Source organism: Ornithodoros turicata, chromosome 1, assembly GCF_037126465.1.
Source record: "Ornithodoros turicata isolate Travis chromosome 1, ASM3712646v1, whole genome shotgun sequence".
Lineage (NCBI taxonomy): Eukaryota > Metazoa > Arthropoda > Arachnida > Ixodida > Argasidae > Ornithodoros > Ornithodoros turicata.
This window is the reverse complement of record NC_088201.1, coordinates 75,217,369-75,232,058: the sequence shown is the minus strand read 5'-3', so window position 1 is coordinate 75,232,058 and position 14,690 is coordinate 75,217,369. Positions and strand designations below refer to the sequence as shown.

Genomic DNA, 14,690 nt, shown 5'->3' with positions numbered 1-14,690 from the left:
CCTAGTAGATAGCAGACAGAAGACCATGTTTGATTTCTTTTCTGCTTGTGTCCATGTGTAATGTGTGTTATTTAGCTGTGTTAAGTTGGCTATTGTTAATTCCTGCTCTTCTACAATTTTCAAGCCATATACATCAAGCTGTGGCCAGTTTTGTCGGTCCGTCCATCCAGGTTACGTGAGCATTAAATCCTTCCGTAATTAAGACAGTGTGGGTCGTTTTGAATTTGTCTATCGGGTCAAGGCACTTGGTCATCTTTATATTTTGTCCCTCTTGCTGTCCTATCCACCAATACACTATGCCAATTGCTATTTTTCGTTTGTTCAGGGTAGTGTCTATTCCGATATGTTCTTTACATTCCGACTTCCACCTTTTTTATAAAAACCGATTATTTCCCTCCTTTCTCCTCCGTCTCTGTTTTGAGTCTCCCAGATATAACTCTCAATATGTGTGCTTTTTTTTTTTTCATTCCTCGTAGATGGGTCTCTGTGAGGAGGATGGCTGTCATGTCATCCAGAAGTACATCTGCCGTTTTTTTCTTCTGTCGTACCCCTGGCATGTTTCAGAAGCCAATCACCATACCTTCTCTTTTTCTTATCTGTGATGATGTTGATGTCACTTGTGCAGTTGAAAATGGAAGTGATGTTTGTTGGTTTCACGTCCTGCTTATTTTGTTGCTTGTTTTGCTTCGGGCATATGAGCAGAGCCATATAGAGCAAGCATTAAGGACCCTAATGTGGCTCGGGCAACACACTGTGTAGAGTGTGTGTGAGGGTTTCACAGCTAGCATGAGTGTGTTTGGGCGGTTAACACATTTTTCTGTCTCATTCTGGTCTCTTAACCTTGAATGTTCATGCAGTGCTTCTTCATCCCGTGCGGTATTCAGTGCTCTCAACAAGGATTGCCCAGAGGAAGGACAAGGTGCAGGCCAGCTGGAGTGAGTAGACATGCACCGAAGATGATGACGACGACACCACACAAGTTCTCACCACGTGTGCTCTGTTGCAAATCCCATACTGCAGCAGTGGTTGCAGCTCAGGTCTGATTAATGAAGGGCATAGCCAATGACTGGATCCTGGAACCATCTCACTTGCAGGGATAGTGATTATCTAAGGTACAGTGGGGATGGAGTATGATTAAGTGTTGCCATTGTAAACAAGCTTCTCCTTTGTGTGCTTGTAGTTTCAGGATCCTGTTGTCCTACACATCATGTTTGTTAAAACTTATACAGAAATGCTAGCGTATCTTTCAGGATGTAAAGAAGTTCTTTTGAAACATGCTGTAGTGAGCCAAGTATACTGCACTTAAAAGACATGACTGGGCAACTTTAGTTTTTCAAATTATACTAAACCGTGACTTTTTATTTCTTATGGAAGCACGAACAGCTGGCATGCTTTGGGCTCGTCTATATTGAACTATCGGCATTACTAGGATCATAAAATTTGTGCCTGAGCATTGCAACTCCTGTGCGTGTGCATCTTTTGCCTCAGATTTGAAGTGGTGGTGAAACCTACGACAACTCTAGCACTATTAAAGGGGTTGAGAAACCATAAGCAACCCATTAAATGTATGGAATCGTTTCACATGTTGTAGTCCCTAGAGCCAAAACGCAATATCCCACATCCCTCAGTTAAACGTTTTTTTTACTATTGGGTTTTTAAAACAGAAGTTCTTTCAAGCCACTGTCGACTGTGCCTTCGAACAGCGTCGAGAGACATTGACAGACAAGCGGGAAGTGACGTTTCAGGTGTGCGCGCTTGCCCGAAGGTCACCGTACCGAAGCCGGTCCGCTGGCCGTCTCCCTCTTTACAACTGCTTATGTCGTCATGGAAACTGAAAAGAATGTGCTTCCTTTCTCCAACATGAAACGTCATTCCAAAAACGGTCGAGGAGGTTAAGAGCTGAGGGCGATGGAGGAGCTCGTCCAGCGCGTGGCCTTCGGAGTGCCACAGCTTCGTAACGTGGAATCACAGAGACATAGCATTTTGATGTACATGTTCAGTGCACATAGATAAATATTTACGAGGTGACTTGTTAAAAAGTTTGGAAATAGTTTCAGAACCCCTTTAAGCATGTGAGTCTCTCCCCAAGGGCTTGACCTCCTGAAAGTAAACATTATTTTGTAATGTGCACAAAGCGTCTTTGCCTTCAGGATGAAGCCAGTTCTGTAAGCTTGGAACATAACAGCCATCAAAAAAGCTTGACTAGGAATAGATGACTCGCATAAATCCTGTGAGACAGCACAAGACTGTTATGTGGGTCATTGACGAGCGCTGTGTGTCTGTATGGACGCGCAGCAGTTTCTTTTTTAGTTGACTGTGCAGAAGAGAATTGCAGTTCTGCTCTAATTTAGTGCAGCTGCATTCAAGATTGGTTCAGGAACGTAAATGTGAAGAAACATATGAAATAACTTTAATGAGACAGCGGCTTTCATGCAAAGTGTGCATTTCCTCAAGCAACATTCTATGTCATACATATTATGTAGAACATGGAATATGTAACATTCGTCCTGGTGAGGTAAACAGGTTAAGTGCAAGCATCTGTGTGTGGGACGCATGGAGTACGAACCTTTTATTATAAAGTAGTAAGCGGTGCCCTGTGACGTGCTCCAACTGGTAGCAGACGACACAGCAATACAGTGGCACAGCAAACAGTGGAGTGCATGTCATCGGACACTGATAGACAGCTGGGAACGAGATTGGGAAGATCGACTCTTCCGTTGAAGGTAGGGTTGGTGCGCACAACGGATGCGCCAGATAAACCATGTGGTGCAGCAAACGCATCCTTTGTGTCTACCGACCCCCCCCCCCCCCTCTCCAAGGGGATAGTGGATCATCCCGATCTCGTTTCGAGGTGTCTATCAGCGCCGGATGACACGCGCTCCGCAGTTTAAGGCAAGTCTGCGCGCCTCTGTAGATACTACAGAATTCCGCAGTGTCGTTCTCGCTCTTTCGCTTATAGAACTTTCTTTTATCCTCGGTTTCCACCGGCCGATTGATTTCTGGTTCGGTGACTCACTTCTGCTCAGCTTGGGCTCTGCTCCGAGTGAATAAACATAAACACCCATAATGTGCATAACAGAATACACCAAGTTTTGCTAGGTGTCTGTTGAATCTGCACCTCTTGAGTGCCTATCAAGTGCACTAACAATTACACTACACTGGCACAACTTACAAGAGTTGCCAAGGGTCCTTGTGCAATGAAAAGCTTCTAGGCACCTTGATGGTCGTGCTTATCCATATGTGTTCCCACCTCAGAACAGTTATTTTCTACCTTTTCTGCAGTCTGTTGTCCTGCACAGTAACAGTTGCATAAATTCTGCTTCCTGCATTCTGAAGGAAAGCTAGTTTAAAGGTTCTTTGGCACCTGCTACCATTGTGATGTGGGGTCGTCGACGTGTAGTCACATATTTAGGGAGCTTAGTGTGGAAGATGAAGAAATTTGTGGCCGTGATGATTTAGGTGGTGCAGTATTTCATGATGCATGTCCTGTCCAGTAGTACTGTCGCGCTTATCTGGGTCCGAGTGTTAGAAGTCCGAGGCATTGCAAGGAGTCTAGGAATTGTAGGTACTTTGACAATGGCACTGTTCATCCAAACCCCTTTCTTTGGTGTACTTCGACAGAAACATGATAATTGAGAAGTGTTGAGTGACCCAGTGTTGTTGAAATAGGTGTGGAATTGATGTTCAGTGGCTGAAAATGCTGCCTAGGGGAGCTAATTGTGTGCTGAAATACTGAGGTGTAACAATAGAAAGTATCTGTTGCAATAAATTACATTGGACAACCCTTTATCTTTCATTAATCTCATTTGTTGCAAATGCCACTGCCTGTTTCTTTGTCTTCCTTACTGATATTATGTGTGGTTTTAACTTTGTGGCAAAATGGCAATCACAAAATTTGCAAAAACCAGCACTCTAAAACAGTTTGTTTTCACTGTAGATTTCACACACGTAGGGCTCTGTGTATACCTAGCTCTAGCATATACATACCTATGTACACCTGCAAACCCCTAACTTTGCAAATGTCACGAAGTAAAAAGTTGACAGATTCCAAGCATGGTTTGACACTCCAATAACTACGCAGCAATCAGAGTTAACATGCAAAGTTGGTTACATGGGTTACAAGCAAGCATTTGAATGTGCCTTTTTCACATACGCGCCGTATCCTAGTGGTAGTCCAACGAACTATGCTCGGCGCGCACCAAAACACATCCACGTGGATAGCACAAAGAACCAAAACCGGTCCGGAGTGGGGCCAACAAGGCCGCGCCATTTGTGCAGTCTCCCCACTGGTCCCCACTTCTGTCGTTCCCATAGTGCACCATCAAGTGAAGATTGAGATAATCCCCTCTGGCACCTCAAGGTCATACGCATGCGCATAGGCCATTGTGAAAATGGTCCATTAGCTACTTTGTTCTACAAGCAACGTCCAACACCACTTTTATAATGTGTGTGACAGCTGTGGGTTCATCATGTAGAAAGTCCATCAAATCACAAATTATAGGTCCGGAAAACTAAAGAAAGGAACAATCAACAGCAGAGCTCAGACTCTGGTTGCTGCAGCACGCTGCAAACTTTTAAAGAGCAAATGCAAACGTTAGCACAGATTAGTTTGGGACAAGCTGCATTTTATTACATATGCATTTCTTGCAATAGACTCATGAAGAAATTTGGCATTACTGGCAAATTATGCATTACCAAATCACATAATAATCAATAGATGAATGAGGCAAAAGACATAAACGTGGCAGTCAGTTTATGCCAAATAAGAATAAATGACAGGACAAAATGCTTTTCTCTCCCTTGGGTGTCTTTCATGTCTCTTTGACATGAAAGTTTGAGTTTTTCCCCTGTTGTGAGGTTTGAATTTTCTTTGGTAGTGCAGTTATTTTGATCATTCTTGTTATCAAATTATAATGTGTCCACTTGTATTTGATGCAGTCTCAGGGTGAAGAGCTGTTGGACAAATGGAAAACAATCGTTCCAGACCCCACTTCAAAGAGGTTGACAATCGAAAGGCGCTGCAGCAACACTCTTTCGGATGGGACTGTACATATGCAGGAAGGAACTAAATGAGCATTGAAGAAGGATGATGTACCATGCATGTCTCAGCTGATTGACACACCAGGGAACTGCACGAGTGATGAACTCCAAGGAACTGGACTGTAAGTAGCAATACTGCCTCTGTCTTGCTACTGAAGGGAGACACTTTGAACGTGTCTTGTAATTCTTTCCACCCGCAGCAACAAATATACATTACCTATACCGGTCCACCAGGTACCTGTTATATGGAGCTCCCAAAGACATACCGTTGTGTAAAGACACAGTATTCGTAGCTAAACTGTGGACATCTCGGGCATCTTTTGCCTTTGTGTAGAAATCTGTTTTTCCCACTTAGAAAAGCACCACTACAAACAGATCATCTTCAGGTTTATCCACTTCGATACCAACAGCCGGTCGTTGACAGTGCTCCTTGCGCTGACAAAAAGCCAGTCACTTTCACCGTACGCTGAATCCTTTAGGTCGTGTGTAGTGCTTAGCAGCCTATCATCACGATACAAGTGCGCTGTCTAGCATGCCCAACGAAAATAGCACCTCGCATAGAGACAACAAGAGGGAACATGGAAACGTCACCCGTAGCCTTTCCTTGTCTTCCAGTACCCGTTGTGTGACCCAGGGGAATGAACACCCATTTGCCAACTAGAGAGCTGACTCAAAAGAGTGCCGATGCACTGATCCGCAAGAAATATATAAACTGAAACCAATTAATTACTCGAAAAAATCGCTTTCGACGCATTTTTATTTCTTCGAATATTGTTCACTGAAGGTATCCCAATGCGTAGAACAGTAATTTCAAAAGCGTTCGAATTCAAATTTAAAAGTTAGGATGTTTATTTAATTAGTGAGTGTATGCGAATCAGCTTCTCCCTTCTCACTTCTTGGCCAATGTCCCAACGATCTTTATTTTAGAAAATGTTCTTCGATGGCACCAGCTGTTTACAAATTCTTCAGCTGTGGGATTTATATGAAAGTGGAAATTTTACAAAATTTTTTCAACTATTTCTGTTGGGATACTGTGCATAGTTTTTGTTGGGTCTGTGTTATCCATGGAGGACTTCATGTTTCTGTAAAAAAAAGAAGTGAGGTTCGCTTTGCAGTTTGGAAAATGTATGGGGATTCCCATAGGCGCACGAGGGGTGATGCACCGCCTCAAGGAAGATTTAATTCGGCGTCATCTGCAAGTGTTGTGTGTGTTCCTGTGACGTAGTTCCGACGTGGGATGAATGACCAACGATATATCATTATAATATGCTGCGAACCGTGGCTCAAAAGTCCTTCCTTTTTTTATTGTGTCCGAGGGTGGTGGGAGGGATCAATGTAGTTTGCCAGGAAACTTCAGCCAGAAAAGACTGCTTACTATTCCTTGCTTCCGAGGCATAACCTCACCTTTCTTCTTGTGTGTAGTTTTCATTGATTCCTGTCGTTGCGGTTGTATTAATATTGAGTTGAACAAATTTTCCATAATGCATTGTTCAATCTGACCTGTGCACAACCTTGAACTTTGAAAACACAGTGACAGGCTTCATGGAAAAGAAAGCAAGAAAAGTCCTCCTTTCATAAGAAGCAGCAGCAACTACTGTAACCTGCACAAAAATGAATTATAATATTCCTGCTTTGTTTGATGGTGCTTGTGTCCCCGTTACATTGTAATAAAAATACCCGGTCACAAAAAAAAGCAAACAAAAAACAAAACAGATACAGTGGAATCCCTTTAAACAGCACTCGAAACACTCGAAACGGTGAGATCTGTTCCATTTATCAGGAGTTCCATTTACTGGGAGAACATATTTTGGTTGTACTAGATGCTTCCCCCAACTGGGGTCAGATGTCCAAAGGCAGGGAATGTTATTAGGGTAGCCTGCAGTGGCAAATGTGGTGTGGAAAAGTGAAAATATTGACAAAGTCAAAGTAGTGTCATCATACATCTACTATGTACAGCTTTATTGGCATGTATCCCATTTAACAGGAAAGAAAATGTCCAGTTTTGCCTGTGACAGTTGCTGGAACTGCTGTTTTTGGATGGCACGATCCATGTCCGAAAGGCTGCGCAAAAATTCTTCCGATCCCTGTTGCTGCTCAAAAAAGGTTTTCAGAGCTTGAAGAGCCGCTTCCGCTTGGTGCAGGGTCACAACCTGTTCTGGTGCCTCCATCCTCTGGTAGCTCCGTTTCCTCATCACTGTCTTCATTGGTCACCTCAGCCACGTTGCTTTCTACAGTGTTCTTGGGACATGTTGAAATGTTTTCATCGATGTTAACATATCCTTCCATGTCAAAGGTCACACCCCTCGATGGAAGTTCTTGCACTAGTTCCTGCTCCCGAATATCGTCGTCGTCCTCCTCATCAAACGCATCTTTGCAAACTGGATTTGCCATAGCTGGAGCAAACCCTGCATGTTGGAAGCAGTTCGCAATTGTTGAAGTTGCTATCTGTCTCCAGGCATCATCGAGGAGGTAGATATCACAGAGTATGTCCACCTTGTAGTCCTTTCCTGTGTCCATACATAGGAGCATCCTTTGGAAGAGAGTCTTTCGAAACAGTGCTTTGAGGCCTTTGATGACGCCTAGGTCCATGGATTGAAGCACCGATATTGTGTTGGTGGGCAGGAACTCCAGCTTGATGGACTTCAGACCCTCCACCACTCCATGTCCAGTGCAATTGTCCACAAGGAATAGGACCTTGCTCTTCTGCCGAGAGAATCTTGCATCTTCACCATGAATCCATTTGGTGAACATTGCCTGTGTCATCCACGATTTTGAGTTAGCGTCATATGAAACAGGCAAGGTGTTGACGTTCTTGGAGCAACATGGACGCTTAGACTTGCCAGCAACCAGTAGCTTCAGCTTGTCAGTTCCACTCACATTCGCGCCCACGAGAACTGTCAAATCTTTCCTTACTCAGTTTGCCGCCAGTGCATTGTTCACTCTAGAAGGAGATTGTCTTCGTTGGGAGAAGCTTGAAAAAGTGCCGTCTCGTCGACGTTATAAATGTTGTCCGGACTGAACTGATATAGGATCTTGGGGAGTCGTCACGCCCGCCAGTCCTTGCACACTGCGGTGTCACCGACGGCACTTTCACCGCACGCAGAACGAAAGACGAGTTCGTTGCGCTCCTTGAATCTGGACAGCCATCCTTCACTGCAGGAAAAGTTCTCAATGGCAAGCTACACAACAAATTCTTGCGCCTTGGCAAAGATCAGGAGCCCGCTTAAAGGAAGATTTTCGCTTTGGGCCCTCCGGATCCACAATACCAAGCACTTTTCCAGTTCCTCGTGGTTGGCCAGTCGTACCCTCTTCTGCTAGGGTGCAAATCTGGAATTGCTGAATGCGTCGCGCAGCTTCTCCGTTTCCTGGATGGTCCGAGTCAGGGTACTCTTTGGAACTCCGTACTTCGTTACTAGTGCAGTCTTGAAAAATCCACCGCCGTCAAATCGTTGATGATATCAATCTTCTTGGCCAGCGGTAGGGCGTGGTGCGTGCGTTTAGGCGTAGCCATCACGAACGAATGCAGGCTTGAGACTGAAAACACTGAAACGCCCGTCGATGGGGGTGTTATGTCACCATGTCACCACGTGCAAGGCGACGGCGCTGTATGTGACTGGAAACCAACGCCGGAAACTGACGATGCGCGTGGCGATTACGCTGGGAAAGTTGGAGAGTACTCAGAAAACTGTCCTGTTGGTTCCATTTTCCATCCAAGGACAACTTCTTTTTCGCGACAAACGCGTAGCTCGCGACGCAGCCGAGGAGCTGACGGACGACGATGATGATCTAGTGGCTGTACCCTTTGTAGCGGGCAGACAACGCTAAATAGCGCGTCCTAGCCTAAAATCCGAAAGAAAAAAAACCCAACTGTTACTGTTCTCTAGTAATTATTACTGTGTGTAGTAAAAATTACTGTTCTCTAGTAAAATTTCTGTCCACTTTTTTCACACCATGTTTAAAAAATCCTTGTTGCCAGCTTATCCCCCCTCCTTCGCCTGCTCGAAGCTCGCTCCGGGTTGTGCCGTGCTGCCCTCTACACTCCTGGAATAAAACATTGTGTGTGGACGAGCCAGGATCGTACAAAGCAATCTCAGAGGAAATATTTTTATGAGGACGAGTCACACTCGTCCAAGGCATTTGAGGCAGCGGACTTCGAGGACGAGTGTAGCTCGTCCAAAACATTGAAGAGGTTAATACGTCCAGTATGTGCTTGCACTCCTTGCAAGAAACTTGCGTTGCGTGGGGATTACATGGTTGCGTCTTTTTGTTGTGATTTGGTTGCCTTTGACTTGTGTTACAATATAAGGTTCTGGGTCAAATGTCACTGTCAACTTGTTAATTTTCTTCTGTTCGACCGAAACAGTATCTCCTTTCTGAGGAGATTGTTCCTTCGTATGACATTTTTCGTCTGCTTGGTACTTGCTAATAATGTCTTCCTTGTTTGTCGCAACATACCAGGGCTGCGTCAAGTGGTAGCTTGCCATTGGCCTACTTCATCACAAACATTCCGTCACTAAATACCTATCAATAAGAACTAATACGAAAAAATATCCAATGCACACAAAAGACATCACTGTCCTTCTTCCGATTCGCTGTGTGTTGCACTCCACCTCTGATGACTTGTGGTGCGTGGTGCAACTGGCGCGGCGCAACCATGACATTGTCGCTTGCTGATCTTCTTCAAGGATGGCATCATTGAGGAAGCACCCTGACTTTCTGTTAAATAGCCTGGGAACGAATATAGCAAAGATTATAGTAAATATTTACCACATGCACACCTAATTCATCCCTTGCATGTTCAGGAATCTTGTCCTATCAACCAAACACCGTCCCACATAAGCAGGTATTCGCGCTGAGCTGGCCAAAAAAGTGTTGTTCATCACGTCTAAGTCAAGCTATTGCTCATATAAACAACAGTACAGTAAAACCTCGTTAATTCGGATCGCGGGGGACCACCGAAAATGTCCGAATTATCCGAATGTCGAATTATCGAACGGGCAACAAAATACCAGGTAAACTTGCCATTATCAACATACCTTTATTGTGAAAAGAACTGCGAGAGTGTGGTCTGCCTTGTACAGGAAATTTGGGCGTTTAAGACAACTTTTCTGATAACTGCCAAGTGCTGCACTGCTTCGGCACCGCCGGGAGCACTACAACAAAAGTCTTCCAAAACAGCAAGGGCTTCCGCCGCTTCTGTAACAGTCCGCCGTCGCGGCAGCTCTTCCTCACAATCCTCGTCCGATGCAGCGTTGTCATCGGCACCCAAAACCTCGTTGACGATGTGTTCGTCCGTAATGTCTTCGTCCGGCGACAGCGACGCCGTCGTCAATGGAGACGTAATCTGCAGTTTGCACGGCGGGTGGCAGGACGCCACGAAAATGGTCATCCTCCTCTTCGTCTTCGTGAGATGTTACATCCTCCAACTGGTCGCAGTCCTGATATTGCACAAACCCGCAATGGCGAAAGCAGTTCGCCACAATTTCAGCTGGTGTGCTTGTCCACACGTGCGCCAAAATATGAACAGCGCTGAGGAGCGTCACATCATACTGCTTGCCGGTACCCATGCAGAGCATGCCACGATCTCCTCTTCTATGAGGCTTTCTGTTGCTACGACATCATTGTCCACGTCAAGAAAATTGTCGAGGTTGATCCCGTCAAGTATGGTGCCATGGTTACGAAGAGTCTCGCACGTGCTCGCGATACCGGTTTGCATAATGCGGTTCTGCTCACGCTCTTCAATAGTGTCCGCCTTGGCTACCATGGCACAGTACAAAGCCAGGATGAGGGAAACAGTTTGCAGTAATGCTCACACGCCCAAGCTGCCAACAGCATTTCTAACGCCATGGAAACATTAGTTTTCGTTTCACGTCACAACCGAATGTTCAGAAGTAACCGCTGGATCAGACGCTCGCGATACCCGCACTTTAAACTGTGTATGATTCCTTGATCCAGAGGCTGCAGCACAGATGTTGAGTTTTCTGGAAAGTATACGAGCTCGATGTTTGTCACTTTTATGCCTACAACATGGTGGGCCGTGCAGTTATCCAGGAGGGGACAAACAGTCTATTTCTTCTTTCGCATCTTGTCGTCAAAGGGGTTCAGCCACTCTCCAAAAATGTCCCTGGTCATCCGGGCCTTGTTGTTGGTGACGTACTTAACAGGAAGCCTCGGAGGTCCTTTGAAGCAGAGTGGCTTCATGCTTTTTTCGATGACAAGTGGCAGACACTTCTCGCTGCCGTCCATGTTCACACACTACATATCACAGTCAGGCACTGTTTGCTTTGTTTGCCGCCATGGCGGCTGCTACCCTTCGCATGAATTGTTCTGTTCAGGAGCATCGGGGGGAGGAGAAGCTACAGAAAGGAAACTTCCTCCTGAGTCATATGACTCTCTCCCGGAGGCGGCTGACCCTAATCGTGATCGGCATTCACTCGTCGCGGGAACAGGACACTGTTTGCGGCATTCCTTCGTAAACGGTCCCAGCTTGTTCTTTTGCTGTATCAAGATTGCTGCTAAAAAGCCTTTCATTGTAGCGGGGGTTCAAATGCCTTGTTTTCTATGACCGTCTGCGGGGGAATCCGAATTACTTCTCTGTATCGAGTTTCATTGTAACGAGGTGTGACTGTATAACCGAAGCTCATTACAATTGAAAGTACTCAGCTAATGGGAAATTGCTCACGTAGCAGTTTTATTCAAAGTAGCTAGTTAGTGCACTTTGCCTGTACACAGTGGAAGCAACAATGGTGCTCTCCAAATCACTCAAGTTGTCCATGTGGGATGCGTCAAGCACCTCCACCTGCACAAACTGCCACAACGAAGCAATACGGCTGATTGCGTCTGCCGTTGTGATAATGGCGGGTGAAGGTAGTGCTTCATGCTCATCTTCCGACAGTTCATCCAACGTCGCCAACACCATGCGCACTTCATTAACAATGGCTTGGTCGCTAATATCCGATGCAGCTTGAGCATCATCAGCAGAGTTGCGAAGCCATCAAAAGATTTACAGTCGCCAGTCTGCTGAGCAGCCAGAGCTTTCTCCACACAGAAGTCGGTCGCTGTCGCGCCTCCTGAAGTCCTCTTGAGAGTCGTCGCAGGTGCCGCCACCCGGGGAAACAAAACCCACCTTTCTTGAAGCAATTCTAGAGGGTCTCCCGCTGGGTTTTCATCCAAGATGCTTTTATAGTGTGTACAGCCATTGACAGCGACAGTTTCATACTGGGCAAAGCAGCTGCCGGCTGATCAATGCAGAGTAGCAGACGTTCCACCAGCTGACACCGGTAACATACCTTGAAGTTGCGGATTATCCCCAGGTCTAGTAGCTGTACCCACGAAGTGGCATTCGGGGGTGGGATCAGCACAGTGACGGCTTGGCGGTGGAGTCACGTGGTGCACCGTACAATTGTCCAGCAGAAGCAAGGTTCTCCTGCCCTGTCGCGCAACATCGTGGTCCAGGTCCACCAGCCATTCACCAAACAGCTCGCGTTTTGTATTGTGCCTATAGCGGACAGGCATGTAATTGCTGAACCCACGTGGCCTCTTGGATTTGCGTATCACGAACGGGAGGCGACAGTCACTTCTGTCCATGTTGCATAGAGCAGTACAGTTACCCAGAGTTTACTGTCCTTTCCACCCACGCACCTGTCACCCTTTACGGCATGCGTAGTTGATGGCAACATTTGGAAAAGAGACTGGTTTCATCAGTGTTGTAAATGTCCCAGGCACTGTACTGACTGATGGCTTCTATGTGCTCCTCAAGCCACTGGTCAACATTGGCCTCATTCACGGAAGCGGCCTCCCCGGCAATGGCCTTGCAGATGACACCATGGCGGGCCTTGAATCGATGCAGCCTCCCCTCTCCTGATTTGAAATCTGGGTAGTCCAGGAGGAACGTCACCTTCTCTGCTTGCCAATTGATGAGCGGTCCACTGGTCGGAATGTTTCTTGAGCGAGTGTCCAGAAGCCACTTGAGCACAGCGTCTTCGACATCTTGATAGGTAGCCCCTCGGAGGCGCTTCCTATTCTTGTTTCCTTTGAGGCTGGCCACCACAAGGGTTTTCTCTTTATTGTTGCACCCCTGGTTCCGGTTGGTCATGAGTATGCAAGAGACTGCAAGAGTTAAAAGCGTTTAATGAAGATGGAATACGGCCCGAGGCCACGGCCGAAGGACTCAAGCCCAGTCATGCAAGACGAGAAAGAACGTCCGTGTTGCGAGCAGCTCGGTTTGGTTTCTCAGGCCCACATGCCTCGATGATGACCATCCAGGTAGTGCTGGCAGTGCTTGAGGTAACGATGGCGCTGGGTATGGCGGTCGTTACATTATCCTTCACGATTTGTTGAAATCTACGATTACACACAAATCTACGATTTCAACAAACCGTACTTCTTTACCAGTTCGCTGTATCTTATGCCTCTTGAAAGCTTGTTGATGATAGAGATCTGCGTGTCGAGGTCAATTCTGCGGCGCTTGCGCGCTGACGCACTGCCCTCATGGCTCATCTCCATTGGAAGAACAAAGAAAGATAGTAACGTTAGAAAGACAGGGAGGTTAGGAAATAATAACTGCATAATAAGTGTGAGGATCCCAAAGACCCAGGAGTACGTCCACTTACTCCGAACCCCAGCGTAGATTCTGTTGCTCTTCCTCTCTGCACGCCCACGACACCTCTGTCCCATGCCGATTGGCTGAAGCCATTACACTTCCACTCTGAAGGTCGTTGGCATGGAGGTAGAGGCATCCGACGTACAAACACCTCAATCAAGAAAACTGGAGGCAGACCTAACCCGTTCGTTAACACAACAGTTAGAGAACAGTAAATCAAAGAGTTAATGCCGCACACGTATGAAGTACACAAATCTCTCAACGATATCTCAGAAATAAGGTTTCGTTCAGAAGTCTGCTTTCAAATGATCGATCATTAGTAGCTCTGCATAACGATCGATGCCCATGCAAATACTGGCACTCTCCTTCTGGCCGTGGGGTTTTCTTCTTTCTTTGCCGCCAGTTCCGACTTTTCCATTGATGAGACATCCTGTGACATCCAGTGTGTCCTGCATAGTGATGGAGATATGCTACTGAAAATAATCCGTCCCAAGGGTTGTTCCGCTGTTTCCTTTTCGGCAGTGATCCTGTGCATCTCCTTAGCATTAGCATCCGGAATTCGCGTGCCATCTGACCTTCCAAACACGACCGATGAATCACCTGGCACATTTCCTGAGCTGAAAGAACAGGTACTGATCAAAGTCTCCTTGCTGACGGACTGTGCTAGGCACTGATGTTCACTGTCCAGCTGTTGGTCTCCGTAGTCGTAGTAAGCCGTAGTAAGAGACAACATCATAGTCTGCTATTGTAGAGACCTGAAGGCTTTCTCTGGTCCATAGTGGTTTCAAAGCTCTCCCAGGCAGGTCGTTGTTATAAACTATGCAGGAAGCTACGCATGAACAAGCTGATTGGCCCTCCTCTTCATTGAGACCTAACCTCTGCAGTCTTCTCTTCTTCGTTTACCTCTTCTCCAGGCTGCTGTCCAGCTGAAGGCAAGTTGATCTCTCCAGACTGCACGAGGACGTTCTTCCACGCGTTGCTCTCAGCAGTGACTGGCGACCCTTCTAAAGGTGCGGGTCCTCCCCCTACTTATACGGACCCGACTTGA

General features: G+C 46.3%; 1 protein-coding gene across 4 annotated transcripts in view; it reads left to right on the top strand.

The window, feature by feature from the left end:
* LOC135378401 (very long chain fatty acid elongase 7-like) overlaps positions 1 to 14,690 on the top strand; it is a 211,751-nt gene that overhangs the window by 4,539 nt on the left and 192,522 nt on the right. The window contains exons 2-4 of one of the 4 annotated variants that reach the window (XR_010418354.1): positions 858 to 1,112; positions 4,939 to 5,162; positions 14,557 to 14,652. The gene's annotated coding sequence lies outside the window, so the exon portion shown is untranslated. Of the gene's footprint in view, positions 1 to 857; positions 1,113 to 4,938; positions 5,163 to 6,571; positions 6,753 to 14,556; positions 14,653 to 14,690 lie in introns of those variants that run through there. The other 3 variants (XR_010418355.1, XM_064611435.1, XR_010418356.1) reach the window with 3 other exon arrangements.